Genomic DNA, 16,648 nt, shown 5'->3' with positions numbered 1-16,648 from the left:
ATATTACTAACATTTGATTTATTCCCAATATGATATACCTATGGGTATAGCTAGCAATAAGCATCCGTTCACTCTCAGATCACTTTATGTTACACTGCGCATTTATCAATTCTCTTTGTCTCTTTGTACATTTCTTTCATCTTAATTAGGAATCCTTCATTGATTTCCACTTCATCTATTATCTACTTTTCATGCTTCAAATAGTTTCCTTTTCCCAGTCACTACATTATGACTCCTTTTCTCCTTCTTCTTTCAGATTACAAATCTTAGAAAGTATCTTTACTCCAAATCTCTACTTTAAAAATTCTACATTGCGATGCTTCATCCAAGATCTACCGCAGACCATACCATTATTTTTCATTTTACTATCTGTAGGTTCTTATCACAATAATTGCAAGGGCCTTGCAGGGAATATGTCTACATTTCTCTAAAACAGCCTCACATTTTTCTTATGACTAATTATTTTAGTCAAAAACTGTTTCACTTACAATGTTAAAAATAAATCCATAGCATATTAGACCATGCAGGCTCTTTTACTATGTGTTTCCCCTTCATGTATCATTTATCCATGATATTTAGGGACCTCACCCATGAGACCTTAACTAAATGTACACATGACATTTCTATATCATTACACTAATTTGTATAATATTCAACATTTTAGTGTTTATTTGTATCTTAAACATTAGAGTTGGCTGCACTAGCTAATGAGGAATCATAAACATTTTACATTTACTGTCTGGTAATGTTAAGGAGGACCTGTCAGGGAATTTTGGGACACTGATCAATCCATGTGACCTTATGGTTTGGTGTCCCAAATCACCCTTAACTTTTTTCCCTCTGTTCCCACTAAAACAAATAATATATTTACCTTGGTCACACAATGTAGACGGTGTATTACACCCTGACTTTGAGGGTATGGCGCTTGTGCAATTAAGCCGGGGTGTACTGCTGCAGATTTAATTAAATTACTGTGGAGGGAGCTACATAGATGGGTTGATGCCCATCTCCTGACATTTTATAGACAGGTATGTCTGGCTGATGAGGTAAAAGACATTTCTGACCATGGGCTTTGTTTTACATTTTGAGACAGCAGAACAGAACCTTTAATGTGTGTATCTTTGTAAATTACCTACCGTGTTATACTCGTGTATAAGCACAGTTTTCAGCACAAAAAAAAATGTGCTGAAAAACCTCACCTCAACATCGCTCTGCCAGCCACTATGCCAGCAGAGCGCATGGCCGTGGCTCTGATGAATGTTACAGCAGACAGAAGAGGAGCTGCGGGGATCGGAGCATCGCAGAGAAGACAAAAGTGGAGCAGCGCTGTACATCGGGACCACCAGAAGGTGAGTATGTATGTTTATTGCTGGGCAAACTGGGGGCTGACTGTATACTAAAGGGGCTGGCTGGCTAATAAAGGGGATTGACTTGCTAATAATGGGGGCTGGCTACTAAAGGGGGCTAGCTGGCTAATAAAGGGGGCTGGATGGCTACCTAATGGGGTTGTCTTGATGACTACTTAAGGGGGCTGTCTGGCTACTAAAGGGTGCTGGATGACTGTATATTACAGGGGGTGGCTGTATACTAAAGGGGGCTGGCTGTATACTATGGGGGGCTGGCTGGCTGTATATTACAGGAGGCTGGCTGGTTGTATATTACAGGGGGCTGGCTGGCTCTATACTACAGGGGGGCTGGCTGGCTATATACTAAAGGGGACTGGCTGTATACTACTTGGGGCTGGCTGGCTGTATACTATAGGGGGCCAGCTTGCTATAGCCTAAAGGGTGCTGGCTATATACGGGGAGGCTGTGACCAATGCATTTGCCACTGGGCTTATCACAGTGCCACATGTGGCAGCAGGAGATACATGTCAGTAGAGAAGAAATGTGAAACCTTCAAAGAGAATGATTCTCCTTACTTACTTCTTTATTTCCACTTTACTTACAGTATCAAAATTAGAAATGGATTACATTTTCTAATAAATTTTTTCCCCTCCATTTTCTAAGCATTTTGGCATATACCTTATTGGAATCGATTCAGTGAGGTCTCATGGAGAGTTTCGTAGGAAATATGCAAATATGTTTTCCAGGATAGGATAAGGAAAACATTGCCATATAAGTTTTCTTTTTTCTACACCTTCTCTGTGCAGATTGGATGTGTACGTATAATGGGACATCATCTTTTGTCATTAGTGGATGTGATGGTAGAGCTTCCCATAGAGTTGTTATCTTCGATTATAATCCTGTCTGAGATGAGATGACTTCTGCACAGAAAAGCCTTATGAAATTGTCAGTCTTCTACCAGGTCTTATGGCCAGAGTAAAAATTGCTGAACTTTTTATTAATTATAGAAAATGAGTTGGAATTTTTAAAAAGAGAACATACCACATTCTTACAAAATATTAGTAAATTCAAAACTCTGCTGATTCTGTATGCGTTTCTTACATTTAAAGAAGCTCTGTAAAGAGGGAGGACGGTGAGAGTTCAAAGGTCAGTATTTCAGTCCCCAGAAGTATTTTCAGATTTATGGCAATAGACAATACATATCAAAATAAACGTTATGTTATTATAAATACTAATTGTCTATTTTGTATGTCGATACTTTCAGACAATTTATGAAGTGAATCCTGTGTTCCAGCCTGCACTATCCATTATAAAGCAAACAAAGTGGAGTCTATGATATGAAAAATGGCTGTGTTTTTGATGAGAGACATGTATGCCAAGTGTGCGCTATTAATCTGCCCTGTCTCTTTACAGATGTACAACCCCCTCTGTTTGATACAAAAGAATTAATTGCACAGCATGAGGGAAAGGTAAGATAATACACAGTGCACAGGAATGAACTGATTCCAGTGAATGTCATGGGATAACGGAGATGATTAAATAGACTGTGGCAGTAACAAATAGGCCCTAAAAATATACATTTATGTTATGATCAAGAAAACAGGAATACAGTGGATAATTGATAACAGAAAAGGGACGCTGTGCTAGATACTAACAATACAGTATCAAGTCAAAGGTTCTGGAAGGGTCAGCAGGTCAGCAGAGGGCAGGGACATCTTTTTAACATGAAGGAAATCTACTATTGAAAGACTAAATGACTTTAAATTGATCTTACACATGTTGGACCAGATGCCGAAGAGTTATGTTGGACATTTTACAGTTATGAAGTAAAATAGGAAATTTGCGCTCCAGCATTTTTGTTTATCGATCTTTTGCCCTATATAGAATATTTTAGAAAAATAATCTTTATTTATATAGCACCATCATATTCCGTTGCTCTATACAAATCAATTTTTGCATATTTTACATTTTTCACAACTCATTTTTTTTTTATAAAGGTACGGATCAGTGTGGTCTGTTTGCTACAGGCCACATTGATAGGATCTGATGAGGTTTATTTATATATTATCTCTTTACCGTAACACTTAGATCAGATGTTCTTTATTCTTTATGATAGACTTCACTCACCGACATTGCATATGTTCAATTATGTCATACAAACTAGATGAAATCTCAGTAGGGGGCATTTATCATGTCTTGTACACCAGCGGATGTGACGGGTTGGGGCATAGGACTCCCTGGCCTGCGCATTTACTAGCTTGTGTCAGGACCTGGCTTAGAAAGTGTCTGGACACACCCAAGTATATCCCGGGGGGGGGGGGGGAGGGATATTTAGACTGCCACATGATGCACCAGCTCTTTTCACTAGTGATTCCAATATTGATCACAAACAGACAATGGAAAATTATCTGCAATAGTCCTGTCTGACCACTAAACAGAGAACGGCTTCCATTCCATTCTTTGCTCATCAGCTTCTGCAACAGTTTGGGGATACTAGTTGTTGGACCTTCACCAATCTGATATTGAGGACCTATCTAGGAATATGTTATCAATATTTAGACTGCCTAAAAGACTAATAATAGTTTGACCCTAAAAATTATTCTCTTTATTTTCAGCAGTCATTTTATTATTTTTACAGGCAGGATTACAATGAAAGATAACACCCCTGTGATAGGATGCACCTTTATCTACCCCTGTACATTGTCTTCTGCACAGGTCAGGGAACAGCAGGTCAGGAAAGATGGCAGCTTCCAACCTATGTATACAAACTTTCTGTCATCTAGAAGGCTCCAACAAAGCAAGGATGGCAATAGTCACATGTATCAAATGCAAACATACAATGAAAACTGTCAGGTTCTATAAATGTAACAATCATTTCATCATCTGTGCAGAAGATTATGGCTGTAGTAATGGAAAACCAGTGTTTCCAAAGTTCAAGAAGACAAATATAATCTCTCACTGGAGGCCAGTACTTCACGTTCCTATTCTTGATTACAAGATATGGGAACACTCAGTTCCCACAGTCCTTACAATACCGGTATAGTACGTGTCATTGCTCAGGGATGAACATGTTAAAGTATTGCACACTGTAACCTATCAAAAAGTAATTCCAGGTAAATAAAAAAAATATGAAGCAACAAGCCTTTGTTCAGCTTTTGTAGGATGAGCAAATTATTCCAACAGATAACAGCGTAACATTTTCCAAAAATAAAACAGAATTAGCTTTCATCACCTCAACAGAGATAAGACAAGGCTGTCACTTACATACAGCACTTTTTTTGCTTAATGTTGGCTTCGAAACCCCATTAAGTTGCATATATGTTATGTAAATGTTAAATGGGGGTCATTTATCTTTATTTTTCTTCCCGTATTTTCTGTCATTTTTGAGACATTGGGGCTCATTTACTAAGGGTCCGAACCGTGCGATTCCATCAGGTATCCCGACGATTTCCGATTTGCGCCAAATTCCGCACACGATTGGATTTCAGCGCTATTGCACCAGGTTGCATGCAACAGAAATCGGTGGCGTGGCCGTCGGAAAACCCGACGGATTCAGAAAAAAACACGGTATATTTTTGAAAAAAAGTGTTGCACTTACCTGCACCAAGAAATAGAAGGTGAACTTCGGTGAACTCCAGTGGACCTCGGCGCAGCAGCAACACCTAGTGGATACAGGCCGGAACCGAATCAGCGTCGGAAGTAAATTTGCCCCATTATTTTGGCACATTGCAATTTTTGCACCTTTTTGGGGACATCTTGAAATGTCTCCTGGACATTTGTTTATCATCAGTAAAACACATTTATCTTATGTGCCATTTACCATTTCAAATTGTCTAACATTTGTGACATTTCTTGGCGCAAAGAACTTTAGACGAAACCATACTTAAGGAAAACTTAGAAAATGGAAAGAAGTGACCTGAGACATTTATGCAACATTTTTGAGACATTTGTAACAAATGTCTCCAAAAGAGATCAGGAAAAAAAATGGTAAAAGCGAGTTTGATAAATTACAAGTAGTAGTAGACAGAAAAAAGACAGGCAAAAACTAGCCAAAACAAACAGAGATAAGATAAATGACCCCCATTAACTTCTTTAGCTCAAATAGAGTCATTATATATATGTGTTAGAATCTAGCCATATAGAAGTATGCATATCAATTGGCTCAGAAGAATATTCGCTAGACATGGAGGCTGCCGAATTAGAACCACTATGGGCACTGGGATATATTCAGGTTAAGGCTAAAATTAACATTATCTTGTATTTATAAAAAAAAACCACACACCAGTAAATAAAACTAACAATGCTAGTACAAACCCATCCTATGTACTCATCCCGTCTGCAAACACCAGATACCAAGCTACGGACTTCTCTGCAGTCCCATTAAGTTTGAGCTCTGTATAAGATGGTGGCTGATGACTGGTTGAAGCAGGATCATCCTTATTAAATTATTTTACTCTGTTCCCTAAAGAATGGCTGGACCATTATACAAGCTCTTATACCTCTTCTGTCACCCCCTTCATCCTCATAGACTGTAAAACCCTCACTCCTGTTTTTGTACTCAGTAATGTCTTATTTTATTTCTATATGTCCCCTATAGAATTGTTTCCCCTAAATCCCTTCCTCATTGAATCCCTTCCCTTCCTTGGTTGAACTTGATGGACAAGTGTCTTTTTTCAACCGTATAAACTATGATACTATGAGAAGTTGTAAAGCGCCATGGAATATGATGGTGCTATATACTGTAAATAAAGATTATTATTATTATTATTATTATTATTATTAAAGTGACAGACTTTACTCACTAACATTATATATGTTGAACATTGTTTTAGAAACTACACAAAAACTCGGTGGAGGGAATTTATCATGCCCTGTCCACCAATTCTCTGGTGTTCAATACAGGAAAAAGTTACAATGCCTGATGCATGGCAAATTAAGGACAGATGCTGGTGCATTTAATATAGCCTACAGAAAGACTTGACATACCATTCATTTGGACACACTTTAGTAATAATAATAATAAACTTTATTATCCCAAAGGGAACTTGAAGTATCACATCCGCATAAACAGTACATAAAAACCATAAAATGAGACTTACACATAAAATAAGACATACATATTACACAGCTCAGAGACAATTAGTACTTTTAAAAACAGACATGACATGTTCTTCCCTTCCTGGCAACATTTGACACTTCTAGATCAGCTGGTATAAATGATCGCTTATATCTCTCGGACCTACACATCATAAATATAAAACGAGAACTAAAGCCACTCACTTGATCCTGAATTACACCAAACAAAGGGTGATCAATGTTGTCTAAAATTTTATCCAATTTCTTCAACATTCTATATTGCATTAATATTTCCAAATTCTCAAAAGACAAGTCCACTATTGAGGACACTCTCATATTGATGTTAGTATAAAGGCAAGGAAGAATATCAAAACTAAATATTAATTTATAGATAACAACTCAATTTCATTTAGAGGCCTATTCCCCTTATTAATTAGCGTTTCTTGTAACAGGCTGAATACAATAGACCCCATTGGATGGATCTAGCAGTGTCTAAAATGTAAAACCAAATTGTCAGCACAAAACAGAAGAATTACATTAGTCCTGAAATAATCTTTCTTACTAGAACCCACTACATAAACAACACAAATCCAAAGATATATAAGTGTAAATTGCTCCAAACAAATTAAAGGAAACCTACCACTTGAAGTGGCAGGTTTCAGAAGAAAATACCGAGCACCAGCTCAGGGTGAGCTGGTGCCGGAGCTTATTTTTGTTAGTGTTTTAAACCGCGGTATCGCTTACCATGCGCGCGGCTCTCCTTCACTTCCTATGTAGTCGTGCGCATGGTGAGCGCGTACTTCCCTGCGCCGGCTATAAAGTTTAAAAAGTGTTTTAAACCGCAATACAGCGGTTTAAAACACTAACAAAAGTAAGCTTCGGCACCAGCTCACCCTGAGCTGGTGCTCGGTATTTCCATCTGAAACCTGCCACTTCAAGTGGTAGGTTTCCTTTAAATTGCAACAAAATTAAAAATATAATTCATTTTATTAGAGATAATCAAAAAAAAAAAACTCATTACAAAATTATACCATAGCAACAAAATAATAATAAATAATTCCCGAAGCTCCATCTAATTCATATCAACATCACTAAACAATCCATAATTTTTACATAAGGCATATCGATATGTGCAAATTGCTGTATCTCACAAAAAAGTGCTAATGCCAGTGCAAAGTTAGCTTCTAGTATATATAAACTTGCCACATTAAAGTGCCAATGCATGATTATTGCAACAAACCATGGTTCAAAATGGCAGCAGTGTAACAATGAAATTTTCCTAGCAATCTCATTATAACTATCTTCCTAAGTTGGCTTACCCATGGTGTATAGTTGTCTAGTGTATGTACATGAAGTACCCTGATGCATGTTTCACGTGCAACCGCTTCCTCAGGTGGCCTGTGACATAAGCTAACTTTGCACTGGCATTAGCACTTTTTTTGTAAGATACAGCAATTTGCACATATTGCACACGTAAAAATTATGAATTGTTTAGTGATATGGTAATGAATTAGATGGACCTTCGGGAATAATTTATTATTATTTTGTTGCTATGGTACAATGTTGTAATGAGTGTCTATAAATGGTTGGCCTAGTGTGGGACACACCCAAAGTTCACCCTAGGTAAAGAGTCCAAATACCTTTGGTGTAGCATTTGTACTATGATATAAGTGCTTAGTATTTAGGTTGTGGCTCACCTTGCATGGAAAGTGCATGTAGCAATGTCCATGGTGATATTTAATTTGAGGTAGTAAGAGGTGATACCTGTAATTTAATCTACTCTTTGGCCCCTGATTAACCACATGTATTTTTCTGCCCTGTTTGTGTTGCCCTGGGGGATTTAACAATAGATAAGTATGAAAATAAAAAAGTTAGATACAAAAAATAATAAAAATTCCTTACAACCTCTTATCCCTTGAAAACACACATATATAAATAACAAAAACAAAATCACGCCGCATGCACCAAAGTATGAAAAAGTTAGGAGTTTCTGAATGAAACCACAATATGGAGAATTAACTATTTTTTTGTAATGAAACTGCACTTTTTGTCAATTTCACATCATTTAAGATATATATATATATATATATACACTCACCGGCCACTTTATTAGGTACACCATGCTAGTAACGGGTTGGACTCCCTTTTGCCTTCAGAACTCCCTCAATTCTTCGTGGCATAGATTCAACAAGGTGCTGGAAGCATTCCTCAGAGATTTTGGTCCATATTGACATGATGGCATCACACAGTTGCCGCAGATTTGTCGGCTGCACATCCATGAAGCGAATCTCCCGTTCCACCACATCCCAAAGATGCTCTATTGGATTGAGATCTGGTGACTGTGGAGGCCATTTGAGTACAGTGAACTCATTGTCATGTTCAAGAAACCAGTCTGAGATGATTCCAGCTTTATGACATGGTGCATTATCCTGCTGACAGTAGCCATCAGATGTTGGGTACATTGTGGTCATAAAGGGATGGACATGGTCAGCAACAATACTCAGGTAGGCTGTGGCATTGCAACAATGCTCAATTGGTACCAAGGGGCCCAAAGAGTGCCAAGAAAATATTCCCCACACCATGACACCACCACCACCAGCCTGAACCGTTGATACAAGGCAGGATGGATCCATGCTTTCATGTTGTTGACGCCAAATTCTGACCCTACCATCCGAATGTCGCAGCAGAAATCAAGACTCATCAGACCAGGCAACGTTTTTCCAATTTTCTACTGTCCAATTTCGATGAGCTTGTGCAAATTGTAGCCTCAGTTTCCTGTTCTTAGCTGAAAGGAGTGGCACCCGGTGTGGTCTTCTGCTGCTGTAGCCCATCTGCCTCAAAGTTCGACGTACTGTGCATTCAGAGATGCTCTTCTGCCTACCTTGGTTGTAATGGGTGGCGATTTGAGTCACTGTTGCCTTTCTATCAGCTCGAACCAGTCTGCCCATTCTCCTCTGACCTCTGGCATCAACAAGGCATTTCTGCCCACAGAACTGCTGCTCACTGGATGTTTTTTCTTTTTCGGACCATTCTCTGTAAACCCTAGAGATTGTTGTGCGTGAAAATCCCAGTAGATCAGCAGTTTCTGAAATACTCAGACCAGCCCTTCTGGCACCAACAACCATGCCACGTACAAAGGCACTCAAATCACCTTTCTTCCCCATACTGATGCTCGGTTTGAACTGCAGGAGATTGTCTTGACCATGTCTACATGCCTAAATGCACTGAGTTGCCGCCATGCGATTGGCTGATTAGAAGTTAGGTGTTAACGAGCAGTTGGACAGGTGAACCTGCAGAAGTTGAGCCTGGGCCTTGAACCCAGGTCCACAGCGCCGCAAGGCTATAATGCTAACCACTAAGCCAACATGCCACTGCAGGAAGTGATGTCTGCTGGATATAATGGAATATTATCAAAACTGAACTCAATACTTAGCGTAATGGGTTCTATTGTCTCCATGTTGAAACCAACTTTTTATTTTTTAATAGTATAATAAAAAACTGCTATGTGAAAATTCATGACTTACAATATTGACATTGACTGTAATGTCCATGGTCAATTTTATATACTCTCTACATAATAAAAGACAATCAATTGAACGCTTATGATCAAGGCCCTAAAAGCTTTAGCTGTGACAGTTGCTAAGCAGTTGTAGACTTAATCAATATCATATGGAATGCCGGCAATTCTGAGCCTGGAACATCCTCACTATCATGACCGAGGTGGTTAATTATTGCAAAGTTAAAAGTACTATTAAATGATTGTTTATACGTCTTTTGGGGCAGCACAGGTGGGAGAGACAATAAGTCATTGAATGGGGCACTCACCAGAAGATCTGATAGCACTGTCAGAGATGCTATTATTTCTACATTACACAAATGGCCTAATCAATAGCACTATAGAGACAAGAGGAATTGTCACACACATATTTACACAAATGATCAGCAAATACCCGGCTTTACAAAGCAAGTGTCCACCCTTTATCGCCTGTCTTTTTCCTTTGGTTAATATATTCTGAACACATTAAAACCAGCGGAGTGACACTGCTTGATAAGGCCATAAAAAGTCCTGCCGGGCCTAAATGCCCTGGACCAAAGCAATTGTATTGTCAGAGCAAAATCAATGCAATGCAATGAAGATAAAATCTACATTAGCTGTTGCTGTATGGAGATTAAAAAAAGGCTCAAGTGGCCTTTTATATTCAGATATTGAATCACATATTTTAAACTGATGTTGCTAAATTGTAAAATCTATTCTGTCAAATGTTATAAAAAAAATGCTGAGTGATAAATCCAGGATTTTACAGCTGTATAAATGGCTTATAATAAGTGCAGTGGTTTAAATGGGCTCTCTGAAAAGTTACAAAAATGAACTAAAACTAAATTTATGTTATTGTTATTTGTGATGCAAAATGATGGAATAGCAAATCCAGTGTAAATGCTCCAATAAATCTCTGGCCTTTACCTTCATTTTTATATGGTTCTGCATGCTTATGATTTTTGGTTTGACACAAAGCTCGCCCTGCTATATAACATTTTACCGGCATATAGGGCACAAGGTATTATCTGCTTAGCTCCTCCTTCATTACGTACAAACTATTCAGCTCCTTCTGATCTATAATATGCCGCCTGCAGATAGTACAATGTGGGCAATACCCAGGCAGCACCTCCTACTTTTTAACATGCTACTCGAAGATAGAACACTTTGTGCAACTTGCTCTGCTCCTTCTCCTTCCCAACATGCTCAGTTTGTGCTGCTCTATAACATGATGCCTGCAAATAAGACACTGGGGCAGATTTACTTACCCCGTCTTGTCCCGTCGCGATCCCGCGGTGCATTGTCCGACGAGGATTCGGGTCCGGTGCCTCCGAGTTCCTGCATGTGTCGCTGCTGCACCGGAGTTCACCTGCTTCTTCCCGGTGCATGTGAGCACATTATCTTGCAACACAAAACCTTTTTTAAATTCTGTGGTTTGTCCGAATCCGTTGGGTTGTCCAACAGCCCGCCCCCCCTATTTCTGCCACATGCAAGCCGGTGCCGATGCCCCAAAATACGATCGCGTGCGCCAAAATCCCGGGGTAATTCGGCGCAAAACGGAAATATTCAGGAAACCCAACGAAAGTGCGGCGTTCGGAACCTTAGTAAATGAGCCCCACTATGTACAGTCATCTAGTCTCTTCCTGCTCTATACTATGGTACCTGAAAATTGCAATACATATTCATATTAATAGATCTGCATTAGAAATGCATCAATTGAAACAGTGTTATTGTTCTAGATAATTAATACATATATGTGAATGATCAATATGACAAATTTATTACAACAATCACATATATCATATATACATCATTTCCAATATGTATTTCCAAAGCAGAGATATTGTGGGGCATTTATTGTGGCCTTTCAAACTGAAAACTGGCGGTAGTTTTTTCCCCCCTCTCTGAGCCTCTTGCACCTGAATTTATGAAGTTACTGCGCCATCATATTGGTGTTTTCCGATAAAGTGTTCTCTCGACTTCTTCTAATTTTGTGAATCCACCAGTTTTCTGGCGCTTTTATTTTTCCGACATGTTTTTGGCGCTTTTTGTGGCGCAAAAATAGACCAGCTTTTTATTGAACCACAAAAATAGCCCAGCTAAAAGCTGATCTAGGGAGTTGTAAACCTTTCAGTGTGTGCGCCAATTCATTAATCCCTTGCGTCACAAACTTAGATCCCACTAAAAGATATAGAACAGTTCTAGTGCCATCCTTTGCCAAACATAATATATGTCCCTCATTGTTTTTTATCATTTTTTCTGGCTGGTTGGAAGGAAGTGTCTAAATCTTACCTCTTTGGGAATAAACACAGTTTATAGTGTCATTTTCTTCTCCCTAGCTGTCTAGGAGCCAGGCAGTACAGGGATACTGTAAAACTTCAGTCCTTGAATTCTGCAATGATAAGACAGACTCCTGGGATTAACAAGCCTGTCAAGTGGAACCCTCTGAAGTGCTTATTTGTTTAGAAGGGCAGCCTAATTCGTCATGAGGGAGTGATAGAGGTGGAAGCCCTCCAACACAATAAATGAAGTCTACTAAAATGTATGTTCTGGGCATGATTGTAACAAGGAGATAAAACCAGTTATCTCACCTCCAGAATGGTATTAAAATGAAATATGTTACATGTGCTCATCATGTCACATTTTAGATCCTTTTTATTTCTCCCGGATTAAAATAATACTGCTTTATCGGACAGAATATTTATTATATTGGCATAGAGGAGGACGAGCGTAAAGTGATTTACCAGACGTTGGCATAAGATTTTAAAATATTAGAGATGAACCAATAATAATAAACCATTAGAGAATCTTTGCATTAGTAAGTTGGTTTAACACATTTTAGTCCCATAGTGAAATGAATAGTTGTACAAATAGGAAATATATAAACAGCTCAGAATAATCTGTAGAAGCTTCCCGTGACATTTTCATTTTTTTGTATGGCAAGCGTTGATAATTTACACAATTTACAGTATTACAATTTCATTTATTAATATTATTGTAATTTACTTAGGGTATGTGCTAGATGACTCATAGATGTGACTTACCAGAGGAGGATTTTGCACTACCTTTAGCTTTCGATGATGCTATAACTGTACTATGGTTTCTAACTTGTTTCCCAAGCTTAGGTAGATATTTGGGAAGCTTTCAATGACATTATTTCCTTATTATTTAATGTGTGCTTTCCTCGAATACATTAATTCTGCACTGTGTATAAATGTAACTGTTTATAGTTGGCATCAAATTTTTGTTCGGAGACTTAGGGTATGAATATATATAGTGGCCAGGATGCCCCCTTGACGCAGCAGTGATGCAGCCTGACGCATCAATGGGGATGATAATTTGTTATTTAGTGACAGTTTCATGTACTGTTACCATGAAATTGTCACTAAATAATAATTTTGTTATGAATTATCATCACAATTCTTTAATTGATGTGGTGGGTCACGTCATAGCCACGTCACGACCGTGTCAAGGCTGCTCTGTCTATTCACACCCTTCTAGTTTCACAATGGAAAATCATTGTTTATAACTCATCATTCACAATGTCCATGGTCTGATATCCGTCTAAAAGGAGACACTGAAATGAGGAACAGAGACCAGTACACTGTCAACACCCAGGCAGGTTTTTAGCTGAATCATTTGTACACATTATGATTATTATTATTATCAGCCATTTGCTGTGATCTGTATAAAACTAGTGCTCGCATTACTTTTTCACAGATCAGGTTTGTTTTAACAGACCCAAGTAGTCCAAGAAAACTTTACAAAAATGTGCATCCTTCAAGGAATCCATATTATCTGTCAAAAATATAATTAATATACAGCACAATTGTGAGAATAAATCCTTATTGTGGAAATACAACAATCCACTTACCTTTAGGTTTTCTGTTCTATTCGGTATTCATGGGAATGGCAGTGGTGATGACACAATTCTATTAAGAGAAAACATGAATTATCTCACCATTAGAAAATTGTAAAGATGTCTGCAAAATGATTCATTGTGGACATTACTGAGAAATGTCCAGGCTTCTTTTTTGATTCCTTAGGTGTAAGTAACATAATGCTTTGTTCTTCAGTGCCCACGCAGAACAGGATAAAACGTACAGTGTCTGAGTTACATACCTTCCCCAAGGATGTCCGAAGGAATAGCTTAGTTTTGATATGATATACTAAGCCAAACTCAGAAGAAGCATTAGATACTTTGTTTTAGTGCTGTTTTATTTAACCCCTTTACTACTACACCTGTTTTGGGTCTTAATGACTGAGCTATGTGTCTATTTTTCTTTCTGCTGTGACCATTTGCTGAATGTGACTGAACAGATTGCTTGTGTACTGATGAATAATGAATCAATCATAAAAGTGTCTTTAAGATACCAGTACGATTGATTATCATAGTGGCACTTACAGGTATTTCCCCTGTACCCACTGCACTAACACGATTAGTACCAATGATGTCACTTCACAGCTGATGCACAGCTCTGAAGAGCTGTGGGAAGTAAGGTAAGTAATTTTATCATTTTATCTTTTTGAATAAGGGAGGGGGACAAACTAAGGAAATATAGATATATATATTTAATATTAAACTGTTCTCTATTATTAGGGCAGAGTAAACTATTTATTATGGGTGTTTCCTGTATTATGGGGACGATATAATTTATAATGCATTATGGAGATGTCTCTATTAATTAGATACATTTAATCATTCAGTGACTGTTAATAATTTATATTCTGTTATATACTGTTATAATTATATTCAGGGGATTCTATATAATTTACTAACAGGGTATAATGTCTACTACAATTTATAGATGAGTCATATTATATATCAGATATGTAGGGGGCGCAGTGTGGTCAGTTATGTTGTGAGATCTATATATGATATAGGGAGCACAGTGTAGTCAGTTGTGGTATAAGGGGTATTTAATATTAATTTGGGAGGCACAGTGTGGCCAGTGGTGAGGAGTGTAAATAATATATATGGGTAAGTTGTGGTATGAAGGCTATATGTTACTTAGGAGAATATCATGTGTCACAATTAATATCTAGAAAAACCAAGTAACTGTGGGATAAAGTGTGAGGAAAGTGCTACATGGAGCTGAAGACATCAGGGGGAAACAATGATAAGTCATGGCCAGGAGAAGTCACCATGAAATACTAGTCGCCTGTAAGTTGGTAAATACCACTTCTTTTGTCTGATGAGTATTGTAGTCCAGTTTGAGTTCCATGATATGTATGCCATATGGTTATATGGTATAATGTAATGTGTCTGCTAGGGAGAGAGGGGCTACAGGGGCCTTTGGGGCCCTGAAATTCCTCTAGACTGAACTAATGCCTCTTACATCTCTGCATTTATATATACCTGTACCTTTGCCTCCTTTGAGAGCTTCAGCCTTCCCCTGTTCTCACCATGCTGCTCTCTGCATATATACACAACTTCCTGTTTCTGACTCCTTCAGACTGTCCTAATGGTGTCTTCTAGTGTACCCCTTTCTCTCATGGTCCATCTCACTGACAGCTACAGGGAGAGGGGACGGGAAGGGAGCAGGGTGAGTAATATCTCTTCTGCTGCAGCCCCTCTTTTTCATCAAAGCTCAGACATGTAAACAAATATCCATGGAAAATCACAGAGACTAAAGGAAGTAGCAGGAATGATTCACCACTTGATGAAGATTCAGGGATTATTATTAAGGCAATAAAGGCACATGGGCAACTTATGTAAAAGAGTGGCCAAACCTTTTAACTTTTGGCCCCCTTTAACTTTTCTTCCCTTTGCCACATTTCAGGCTTAAAACATAAAGATATAGAATTGCAATTTTTTCCTGAAGAATCAATAACAGGTGGGACACAATTGTGAAGTAGAACGAAATTTATCGGATATTGTAATAAGCTGAAATGTGGGGCGTGCAATATTATTCGGCCCCTTTCAGTGCAGCAAACTCACTTCAGAAGTTCAGTGAGGATCTCCGAATGATCCAATGTTGTTCTTTAATGATGATTAATATAATCCACCTGTGTGTAATCAAGTCTCCGTATAAATACACCTGCTTTGTGTTCTGTTTAAAGCGCAGAAAGGAAGACCAAGGAACATAACAGGCAAGTCTGTGATACCTAATAAACATTAATATGGAAAAAAAAATTGGGTTCAGGTCGACCATTCTGCCATTAATGTGTATGAACCTGCCGGTAGCGCAGGGCGCTGTCATTTTAGGGAGGATCGTGGCTTCGGGACTGAGGATCCTTCCCTACAATGTAATGTGTCCGCCCATCGCTAATAAAAACCTAACATTAACAGATCTTTTTTGATGTTATTGCATCTCGTCAGTACAGTTTGGCCAGGTGAGAGGCTATTGATGTGGATCAGGGAAGAAACTAAACTCCTTATGGAGAGGAAGCTGCCCTATTTAAGGTACTGCTGAAAATTGGTTTTCCTCATTCCACCTTGGCAAACTTATTTACAGATTTCTCTACATACACAGTCAAACACTGATTTATCACTCTATATACCACAACAGGGGAAAATGGATAACAAAGCACACAGAAATCAAATAGCTGTACATTTCAAATCTTTTTCAAATTTTATTAAATATAAATCCACAAACAACAGACACATGATATATATATATATTTTTTTTTTTTTTTTAATTATTATTTTTTTACATATATATAGTGGTTGACTAGACCTCTGGGGAAG

General features: G+C 38.2%; 1 long non-coding RNA gene across 3 annotated transcripts in view; it reads right to left on the bottom strand.

Moving 5' to 3' along the window:
• LOC140104153 (uncharacterized) overlaps positions 1 to 16,648 on the bottom strand; it is a 104,123-nt gene that overhangs the window by 62,800 nt on the left and 24,675 nt on the right. For all 3 annotated transcript variants that reach the window (XR_011850275.1, XR_011850263.1, XR_011850258.1), the window contains exons 2-3: positions 13,832 to 13,889; positions 12,250 to 12,349 (exon numbers count right to left, since the gene is read on the bottom strand). This is a non-coding gene — a long non-coding RNA (uncharacterized lncRNA). The remainder of the gene's footprint in view (positions 1 to 12,249; positions 12,350 to 13,831; positions 13,890 to 16,648) is intronic.

This window comes from Engystomops pustulosus, chromosome 1 (genome assembly GCF_040894005.1).
Source record: "Engystomops pustulosus chromosome 1, aEngPut4.maternal, whole genome shotgun sequence".
Taxonomy (NCBI): Eukaryota; Metazoa; Chordata; class Amphibia; order Anura; family Leptodactylidae; genus Engystomops; species Engystomops pustulosus.
The sequence above is the reverse complement of the archived record's forward strand: the minus strand, read 5'-3'. Positions and strand labels throughout refer to the sequence as shown.